Below are 11,396 nucleotides of genomic sequence, written 5' to 3'. Positions count from 1 at the left end.
CAGTGTGGACTTGTTGGGTCGAATGGCCTGTTGGCACACTGTAGGGATTGTAATTCTAAACCCAATATGGTATTATCGATTTAGAACCAGACAACAGACCCCAGTTTGCAATGGACCAAGCAGACTGACTCAAACTATTTTAAGATGGTAGCTTGGATGCCAACCTTTCCTTATTTTAAAGGTAGATGTGAAGTGGGAGTTCCAGATGTGATGCTACTAGTCAAACCACTCACCATTAAGCAAAACACAACCTACTTAAAGACTCTAATGAAAATCCATACAAAATGAAGATGAATTTCGAATAATTTAACTATTGGAAACTATAACCGAATAATGGATACAGTACCTTCTACAAATGAACTGTTCCAATATACCAACATCCCATAAACACATCCCTTGGAAAAATTGAACATTCAGACATACATTCTTGCATACAGTTCTCCAATTCAGGAGGAAACAGCTTCAAGTCAGGTTTCAGAGAGAGTTGCAGCTGGGGATAAGTTACTAGGCCGTTGTTACTGCTATTTATTATAAACCCTAAAAGCGACGGAAGTCATTTACTTGAGCCGTGTTCAGTAGGCAGTTTGGCCTTTAAGATCTCCGATTTAAAGAAAGGAGAAAATAATCTTTTTTTAAAAGTGACAGCATTGTCACACACTTTAGATCCCTGGCCCTTTACTTGAGGGGCTTCCTCGATCGGAAGATCACCTGAGAGGGACAAATACAGGTACAGACCAAGTTACAAGGCTGTGTCTCATAACATCTGAAACACCCCTGTCCGTGGACCATCACATGGGACATACCGAGAAGTGAACAACAGCCTGACACACACCATTTCACTGTTTTTGAGCTACACAATGCCAGCACTGGATACACTAGAGAGCCATAAACAAAGGCCAGGGAAAGAAACAGAGGGACAGAAAGATTCACATTAAAGACAGAAAGCGACAGTTAATTAACTGAAAAGATGTTGTGGAAATATGGGGAAAAAGACAGGGCAGTGGGACTAACTGGAGAAGTGCGATCTTCGAGAGTAAACTTAAAAGAATGAGAACATTAAAAAAAAGGCATTATCAGATCAGCTGGAATGGTTTGTTACATCAAATTCTGAATCTGCTTGACAGAATACCACAAACAACATAAGCTGGGACAAGATGACAGCCCAGCATGGAGAGCTGTGCAGACCATGCTAGTGTGTTGCTCAGTAAACTGCACGATCTGCCCAGCATAGAGAGTATTGCAAACTTTTCTATCATATGCTCACCATACTCGCATCAGATTACTACAATGTCAACAATGAGAAGATTTGCTGCGTGTGTATTCATCAGAGACTGAGGGAGAGTGAATGAGTGTTCGCTATAGCTGTGGTTGAATGCAAAACTCATTGTTGGAGAAGGAACGCACATGGAGGAAACTATTTTAAATACGAACAACTGGCAGGCTTTTTGTAAATCGACCGAGAGAGAACGAGAGAAATTTCATGGACAGATGAGATAAAGTGCTTGCGAATGTCAAAATAAAGGCATTGCCAGACACAATAGCAATGTACATCGGCGTGCACATGAATGACAGATGGATAGAAGTTTGGTGTGAGGTCGAATCAGATTTGCTTCGGCAGGTTTGAAGCCGGGAGTGTCAGCAGCAGATTATTGGCTTCTTTAAGACGGTATTTCATAGCTCAAGGTTTTCAAACAGCAGATGGACTAAACCAGTGAGATATATTCTGGAGTGGTGAGTATTTCAAGTTAGAAAGGGTCAGGGTATGGTGTCATGAATCAGCTTTGACTTTTCTGCTGCAGTTGCAGATATTGGCCAGCGATGAGATGGAAACAGTGGAAGGAATGGAGTTTGTAACCAGAACAGTAGAAAGTGACCTCCATGCTGTTAGTACTTAAATAACAAAGGCAATGATATAATACATTATAGTTCTCCGCTGAAACTGAGTAGGGCAACATGAGTAACAATGCCAGCTCAAAGAAGGAGACAGGAATTGAACACCTTCATTGATGTAGTTAGTAGTGGTCTGTAGAGTGAATATATGGATCGAGAGTTTCAACAGGAAGATAATAGGAACAAGAAGTGTAGACCATATAAAAGAACAGTAATACAGTCATAACTTTATAGAAAAAAAAATAGGACAGCGACACTTACCAGGAACACAGACAATAGCCAGGAAAGGATAATAAACATATTGAATAATGAGAAGGGTGTAATAGATCCGCGATGATAATGGCCACCAATAAAATGCAGAACGACGCCAAAAATAATTGGATAAACTCCTATCTATTTTTGGAACATGACAGACTAATGTTCCCAGATTCGGATATATTTTTGGAACGTTCCAGTGTATTGTTCTCAGATTCTGATCCATTGTTGGAACATTCCAGTCTAATGTTCCCAGAGTCGGATACATTTTTGGAACATTCCAGTCTAATGCTCACAGATTCTGATCTCTCCGCCCCCTCTCTAAATCTGCAGATCCCTGTCAGTGCTGTCAGTGATGGTCCCGCTCACATTTTGGATAACACATTGAACGGCGCCCATTTATCATTAAAAGATGGAAACCCTCAACTGGGATAATGAGAATCCATGGAGACTGGCATTAATCACAGTCACTGAACAAACACTGGGAAACTGAGGAAAGGCTACGACAACAGATGAATGGGCTCCACACAACAATCAACAGACAGGAGTGTTCGCTTCCAGTTGGGGAACACTTCAGTGGTCCAGGACATTCAACCTCGGACTTTCTGGTGACCATCCTCCAAGGCGGACTTCAGGACAGCAGCAGTGAACAGTGGCCGAGCAGAGGCTGATAACTAATTTCGGGACACATAGGGAGGGCCTCAACCGGGACCTTGGGTTCATATCACATTACAGGTGACTACACGCACACACACAGACACTCACACACACACACACTGACAGACACCCACACTCACACAGGCATCCGATCAGAGACTTAGACCACTCTACACACATTTTACACATATACACTCTCTCTCACTGATACTCAAGCCCCCCACCCCAGACACGTGCACACTCCCACACTCACAAATGCACCCCCTCACAGACTTAAGACACTCTACATCACTATACACACAAATACACTCCCTCTCACACTCACAACCCCCAACTAAGACAAACCCACAAACAAAGACCCACATGCACACATATATTTTGTGGGGTGAATTTGTACTTGCAGAGTTACATTGTACTTTGCTCAAAAACTGCATGAATTCATGTAAAACTCTATTATCTCACTTTTCAGATTAGAATCAATCTATGCATCATGCTATAGACAGAGAGCACAGGGGGCGAACACCTTCAACATATTGTCTAGCTATCACTCATTGTTACAGCTAACCTGAGAATACAACTTTAAAAGAAAAAGGTTTTGTGATTTAAACATGAAAGAAATGAAACTATCATGGTATTCAAACAGATGAAAGACTCAACAGACAATCAAGGTATTTTTCAATGTCTAATTTCCGTTACATCACACTGTAAATTTTTGCTATATATTCTATGCTTTAGAAGCGTGTCCTCCACTATCACCTGATGAAGGAGCGGGGCTCCGACAGCTAATGTGCTTCCAATTAAACCTATTGGACTATATCCTGGTGTTGTGTGATTTTTAACTTTGTACACCCCAGTGCAATACCGGCATCTCCAAATCATGACTGAACAAACAGCTCAGTTAACCAGTTCCACACATCACTTTTCATATCACTATAAAAGGAACATTTACTGGGTTTGGATGGAATGGATGTGGGTTGCTGAGGGATAGACCATAAATCTTTAAATCTTTTTTTTAACACGTATATGAAAGTATTAACAGGACACTGCAGGGGTCTATATGTGTTCCACTCTGTTTATGAAAGAAGGCAATTATAAAATAATAGATCGGTTGCATAAAAAAAAGTTAGGTGGGCAAGTTTCTAGATGCCTTAAACCAAAGTATAATACTTCTTGACCAGTGTGAGGCTCCTCCTGGTTTTAAGTGCCCTGCTATCAAATCCTTTCATAACCTTGCGACAGAGCATTGAGACTGCTGCTCAGCAACTGGCCGAAGCAATTCTGTCCCTATGGGCCTCTTACAGAGAGATAGGAGCAGGCCATTCAGCCCATATTAGCCTGTTGCTACTTGAAAAGGTGGAAATCTAGAATATTGGCACATTTTGCCAACAGCATCATTCAAAACAAAGAGAGGTGTCGCTGCTGCTCTACGAAGTGTTAGTGAGAGGGCACCTGGAGTACATTGTGTGGTTTTTGTTTCTGTAACTGAAAAGGGATGGACCTCCATCAGATACAGTTTAACGGCTGCTCATAATTCAAGGATTGCTGAGTCATTTAATGTCTCGGGTCTGTTACACAGGGACAGGAGGAGGCCATTCAGCCTCTCCAGTCTATTACAGAGGGACAGGAGGAGCCTATTCAGCCTCTCAAGCCTGTTATAGAGGGGTAGGAAGTGTTTATTTAACTTCCAAGTCTGTTACACATAAATATTAGTTTTAAATTAGTTTTGCAATAGGAAAGACCTGATGTAAACATTAAAGTTCTAACTTTGAATAAGACCAATTTTGAAAGTGTTAGGCGAGCCCTGTGAAAGGCTGATTGGAATACCCTATTCACAGGTAAAGGGATGGTTGTAAAATGCAAGGCCATCAAAACTTGGTTTCAGAGAGTCCAGAGCCAACGTGTTCCCATTCGTGTGAGGGGCAAGGCTGGTAGGTGCAGGGAGTGCTGGATGGCTAGATATATTGATGCTCTGATCAAGATAAGGAAGGAGGCATATGTCAGGTAAACAGAGCTGAGATCAACTGAAACCCGAGAGATGTATAAAGACAACAAGTGTATAGTAAATGTGAAAATCGGGCATGAAGAATGTGGACAACAGATGGCTTTAGAAATAGTGTTAACGTGGCATTGAAGAAATTCTACAAATCCTTTAATGGCAAAAGATTAACTAGGGAGAGAACAGGGCCCGTTAAAGATCAGTCAGGCTATCTATGTGTGGAACCACAGCAGATTGGAGGGATACGAAACCAATATTTCTCCTCAGAATTTAATGTGGAGGAGGTTACAAGAGTGAGAGAATGAAGAAATATATAGTGATACCTTGAAAAGTGTCTATAATACAAGGAGGTGTTGGACATTTTAAAACACATAAAGGTGAACAAATCCCTGGGACCGGAGCAGTTGTTTCCCAGATGTTTGGGAGAAGCTAGGAAAGAGATTACTCAGCATTTTGCTGACCCATTTGTAACATTGATTTCCACAGGTGAGGTGTCAAAAGACTGGAGGGCTGATAACATAGTGTTATTATTTAAGAAGACATGGTAGACTGGTTAGCAAGGTTAGACTGCCTGGAACCCACGGAGAGCTTGCCATTTAGATCCAAAATTTTCTTGAATTTTGGAGACAGAGCATGACAGTGACATTTGTTCGTTAAACTTGGAGACCTGTGACCAGTGGCGTACCACAAAGATCAATAGTGGGTCCACTGCCTTTTGTCACTTATACAAATCATTTGCACTTGTGTATATGAAGTATGGCCAGTAAGTTTCTCGACAATACCAAATTGTAAGGTGTAGTCGACAATGAAGAATGAACTCTCAGACTATAATGGGACATTGCTTAGGTGAACCGAGGAGTGGCAGATGGGGTTTATTTTAGATAAATGTAAGATGTTGCATTTTAGCAAGATAAATTAAGGCAAGACATATAGGTAGGATCCTGTTGAAAGCTGCCAATCAAGGAGAACTCCATAGAAGTTATCGAATCCCTACGGTGAGGAAACAACCTATTCGGCCCATCGAGGCCACACCGAACCTCTAAACAGTATCCCACTGGACAAACCTCTACCCTATCCCTCTGACCCTGTATTTCCCATGGCTAATCCACCTCGCCTACACATCCCTGGGTACTTTACGCAATTTAGCATGGCCAATCTACCCTTATCTGTATATCTTTACACTGTTGGAGGAAAACATATATTCTGGAGGAAACTCATGCAAACAGGGGAAAACGTGCAAACTCCACACAGGCAGTCATTCAAAAATGGAATTAAACCCAGATCGCTGCGCTTTGAAGCAGCAATGCTAGTCACTGAGCTACTGTGTCACGTTCTGGTGCAGGTTCTCCGTTCTCTGCAAGTGCCATCACAGGTAGACAGCGCAGTGGAGAAGGCACTTGGCGATCTGCATTTTATTGGTACGTGCTTTGAGTCTAAGCGTTTGCATGACATTTTGCATCTGTACAGGTTTGGCCACTTTTGTAATATTGCCTTTAATTCTGGTCTCCCTGCTGTCGGAAAGATGTTGTTAAACCTGAAAGGGTACAGAAGAGATTTAAAAGAATGTTGCAGGTGTTGGAGGGTTAGAGTCACAGGGAGAGTTTGAATAGGCTGAGACTATTTTCAAGTGTTGAGGCTGAGGGGTGACCTTAAAGAGGTTTATAAAATCATGAGGGGCAAAGATAAGGCAAACAGTCAATGCATTTTACCCAGGATAGGCGAGTCCAAAATTAGAAGACAAAGATTTAAGGTCAGAAGGGAAAGATGTAAAAAGGGACATGAGGGATAACATTTTCACATAGAGACTGCTGTGTGTATGGATTGAATAGACAAAAGAGGTGGTGGAGGCAGGTACAGTTACACCATTTAAAAGGCATTTGGATGGATACCTGCATGGGAAGTGGTTAGAGGGAGATGGGCCAAGTGTTTGCAAGGGGGAACAAGATTTATTTAGGATATTTGGTCGGTATGGACGATCAGACTGAAAGGTATTTTTCCGTGCTGTACATCTCTGAGACTCTATTGTCTCTTGAGTGTATAACACAGGAACAGGAGGATGCTATTCAGCTTCTGAATTTTGTCAGTCAGCTTGTTTGCTCAATTGCTGAAAGCAAAATACAAAAATACATCATTCAGATTTTGATGGTGTTTTACAGTAACAGGAGAAAGGCCTTTAGACAAGAGAAGCTGTAAGTAATGTGAAGAGGCCATTGAGGCCCTCAACTCCATTCCACAGGAGCAGCAGGTGAGCACAGAGCTATTGGAGCATGTTAGTCAGTAGCAGGAGGGGGACATTTACTTTCGCAAACGTTGGATTAGGAGGCAGTCACTCAGCTGCTCAAGATTGGGACACAGGAACAGGACAGTCATTCAACTGCTTGAGACTGGGAAAGGAGGGAGTCACTCAAAGCTCGAGACTAGGGCACAGGAACAGGAGGCAGTCATTGAACTGCTTGAGACTGGGACACAGAGACAGGAGGGAGTCACTCAGATCTCAAAACTGGGGCACAGGGAAATCTGGATGTTAGTGAGGCCCCGGCATCCTGTTATGCAAGGACAGCAGGAGGTGACTCCCTCTCCGCCAGTATGGGACACTGGGAGAGAAGCGGAGTTTGCTTGGAACAAACAGAAATATATGAGTTAGTTGCATTAGTGGTTTATTTAATCCTACCCCAACATTCACTAAGACCACGGCTAATCTGATTGTGATTCCCTCATTCAATTATATGGAGACTCCGCTCTCTGCAGCCTCTGGTCCTTTTGTTGGTACTGTTGGTCATTTTGCAGACTCAGATGCTGCAACAACACTCATCATGACTCATTCAGAAGGATGGGTCTAACAGGATGAGTCAGGATTTGAAGGGCCCAACCACAAGAATGAAAACTCAAAATAAAGGCATTGCAAGATGTTTAGTTATCTCACATTCGCAATCGAACTCACATAACAAGACCATCCATTATACTTTCAGGATGGAGCACTGGGTAGATCAGGCTAGTGTACTGCTGAATGCAACCTAGCAATATCCAGAATGGAACTCTGTGCAGCCCACACCAATGCTTGATCTATAATCCTGGGCTAAATGTCCAGCGTGGGGAGCTGTGCAGACGGCACTGGTTCATTCATATATAAACCCAGGCTGTTGCATTGTTCGGTAACACGGTGTTAGATCACTGCCCAGTGTGGGGAAACATGTAACCAATGCTGAAAGTGACAGGATATGCAGCTCCCACCCATTTACAGCTCCATATATCCACTGTGCCTTGACAAGGGATGCTGCAAATGTAAAAATCACTGTGCAGAAGAGATGTAAATGGAAACAATTTAAATACCAATAGTTCTGATTAAGGCGCATATCACTCTAGTATTTAAAGTTTAAATAACTGAGATAATATCCAATGAGGTTTTATGAACGGTGCAAAGAAGTAAGAGGGGGATGGTGATGTTATAGTGTTGCACTATAAGCCTCCAAATAATCAATGGGAATTAGAGGAACAAATATGCAGGGAGACTGGCGAGACTTGGAGGAGCAGTAAGGTTGTTATAATAGGTGATTTTAATTATCCTAATATAGACAGGGACTTGCAGAGGGTTAAGAAATTAGATGGAACATAATTTGTTAAGTGTGTTCAGGAAAGCTTCCACAAGCAATATATAGAGAGCCCTACTCGGGAAGTGATTGGAGCTGTATTAATTTTAAAGTAGTTATGGTAGGGACAAAAGTGGTCCACAGATTCAAGTTCTAAATTGGGGCAAGGCGTATTTTGTTGGAATTAGACAGGGGATTGCAGGGGTTGATTGGAGTAGTTTGTATCGAGGTAAAAGAATCCCGCGCAAGTGGGAGGGCTTCAAAAGTGAGATAGCTCGAGTTCAAGGTCTGCATGTTCCTGTGAGGGTGAAGGGAAAGTGAGGCTGGAAGAGAGAACCCTGGATGACAAGAGATATTGAGGCTCTGACCAGAAAGGAAGGAGGAGTAACTCAGGTACAGGCAACTGGGATCAAGGGAATCCCTGGAGGTACACAGGGGATTGAGGAGTTTACTGAAGAAGGAAATCAGCAGGGCTAAAGTGGGGTTTGAGATAGCCTTGGCTGAGCAAATTAGTGTTCATCCAAATTCACTATAGTAAAGAAAAACATCCAGAGAGAGAAGAGGACGTCTTAAAAACCAAAATGGGCATGCATGTGTGAAACCTCAAGAGATCGGTGAAGTCCTCAATTTACCCTCTGTGTTTACCATGAAGAAAGACATGAAGACCTGTGACCTTTGGGAAGTTAGTTGGCGTATCTTGGTACAGTCCGTATCACAGTAGAGGTGCTGATGGACATATTAGAATGCATAAAGTCAGATAAACCTCTTGGTCCTGACCAGATATATCCAAGAGCACTGCAAGAGGCGAGAGGTGACAGTTCAGGGGCCAAGTTCCCGGAAGACGGAGGTGGGGGGGGGGGGTAACAAACGTGCCCTTATTCACGAACGGCTGCAAAGAAAAGCCTGGGAAATATAGACCAGTAAGCTTCACATCTGGTTTTGGTGACTCGCTTGAGAAGGTTCTGAGATATAAGATATGCATGCATTTGGAAAGACAGAGTTTGACTTGGAGCAGTCAGCATAGCTTTGTGCGTGGCAGATCAGGCCTTACACATTTTGTTAGAGTTTCTGAGGAAGTGACAAGGACGGTTGACGAGAGCAGGGTGGTGTACATAGTCTATATGGATTTCAGTAAGGACTTTGACAAGGTTCTACATGGTAGGCCGCTCTGGAAGGTTAGATTACATGGACTCCAATGTAAACTGGCAAATTGGCGACACAATTGGCTTGACGTCATGAGTAAATGGCTATGGTGGAGGTATGCTGTCGGACTCGAAGTCTGTGACTAGTGGAGTGCCTCAGTGGTCGGTCCTGGGTCAATTGATGTTTGTTATCTATATCAATGATTTGGACCAGAGTGCACAACGCAAGGTTAGTAAGTTTGCAGATGACTCTAAATTAGAAGGCATCATTTAAATGAGGAACATTATCAGAAATTGCAACAGTACCTTGGTCAGCTGAGGAAGTGGTCTGAGAAATAGCAAATGGAGTTTAATATAGATAAGTGTGATGTTTTGCAATTTGGAAAGTTAAATCCAGGTAGTTGTTTAATGATGAATGAAAGGGTCTTAAGGAGTGTAGTGGAACAAAAGGACTTTTGAGACCAGGTGCACGGTTGTCTGAAATTTGAGTCACGGATACACAGGACAGTGAAGAAGGCTGTTGGCACACTGGCCTTCAACAAAACATTGTTTATAGATGTTGGCACGTTATATTGCAGTTGTACAGGATGTTGGTAAGGCTGCAGTTGAAGTATTGTGTTCAGTTTTGTTCATCTTGCTCTAGAAAGGATATTATTGAACGAGAAAGAGCATAGAAGAAATTTACAACGATGTTTCCTGGGCTAAAGGCTATAAGTTATAGGCAGAGGTTGGACAGGTTAGAACTTATTTCTTTGCAGCGTAGGAAACCGAGGGGGTTCTTACAGAAGTGTAGCTCTTATAAAATCATGAGAAGCGTGCATGGGGTGAATACTTCAAACTTTTTCCTCAGGTCGGGGAATCGAGGACTAGAGGACATCCATTAATGTTTGAAAATGAAAAAATATGTAAAAAGGAACCTGAGAGGCAACGTTATTACACAGAGCGCGGTACGCATATGGATTGAATTGTCAGTGGAAGTGATTGAGGTGGGTACAATACCAACATTGAAAAGGCATTTGGACAAATACACAGAAAGGAAAGGATTAGAGTGATACAGAACAAGGGCAGGGGTGAGTCTGGATGGATATTTTGGTTGGCATGGACCAGCTGGGCCAAATGGCCAGCCATACTGGCAGTCTCTCGTCAATGAGTGTGTTTTGGGGCGGAAGCAGAGTGGGGAGACTGAGAAAAAATGTAATTGAAGGATAAGTTCACAGGTTTCAGAATGCTGAAGTGAAGACATTTCGATAGTATCATGCAACACGGGTCAGTATTATGAAGAATTAGTGAAAGGAATATTGCTGTGAGTTCAGGAGATGGAGAGTTTTGGATGAGCCTTTGTTCTGCAGCTTTGCAACTGGGAGTGAGGACAGCAGAGTCTTCGCCTCACTGGGCTGAACCTAACAAAAAACTGTCTCAGTGACATTTTCATTGAATGTGACAGAGGGGTTGTCTGCACGAGGCCGAGCTAGTTTCCTGGTGTTATCTTATCAAACTCATCTCATTAACTACCCACCCCACCCCATGGTGTCCCTCTTATACATTGCCAGCCAGATTCTCCCACCCATCATGACTGGAAATACTCACCATCGCCTGGATGCCCCTGGATATTCCGTGATTCCTGACCCTGGGGCCATCTGTAAAGGGCCAATGGGCACACGGTTGCGCTTTCTCAGTTTGGAGCTGCCCTGCACAGTTTACCCTGAGCATGGCAGCTATGGGGAAATTACACTACGGGTTGTCGACAGCAGCAGGGAGGTCCTGGTGGATGGGCTAGTACAAAAGGGGACCATTCTCTTCCCAGAGGGATCACACTACCAGACCCACCGAGCCTGGTCTGCGCTCGCCACCTACCTCAGTGCAGTATTT

Source organism: Chiloscyllium punctatum, chromosome 18 (genome assembly GCF_047496795.1).
Source record: "Chiloscyllium punctatum isolate Juve2018m chromosome 18, sChiPun1.3, whole genome shotgun sequence".
NCBI classification, from domain to species: Eukaryota; Metazoa; Chordata; class Chondrichthyes; order Orectolobiformes; family Hemiscylliidae; genus Chiloscyllium; species Chiloscyllium punctatum.
The sequence above is the reverse complement of the archived record's forward strand: the minus strand, read 5'-3'. Positions refer to the sequence as shown.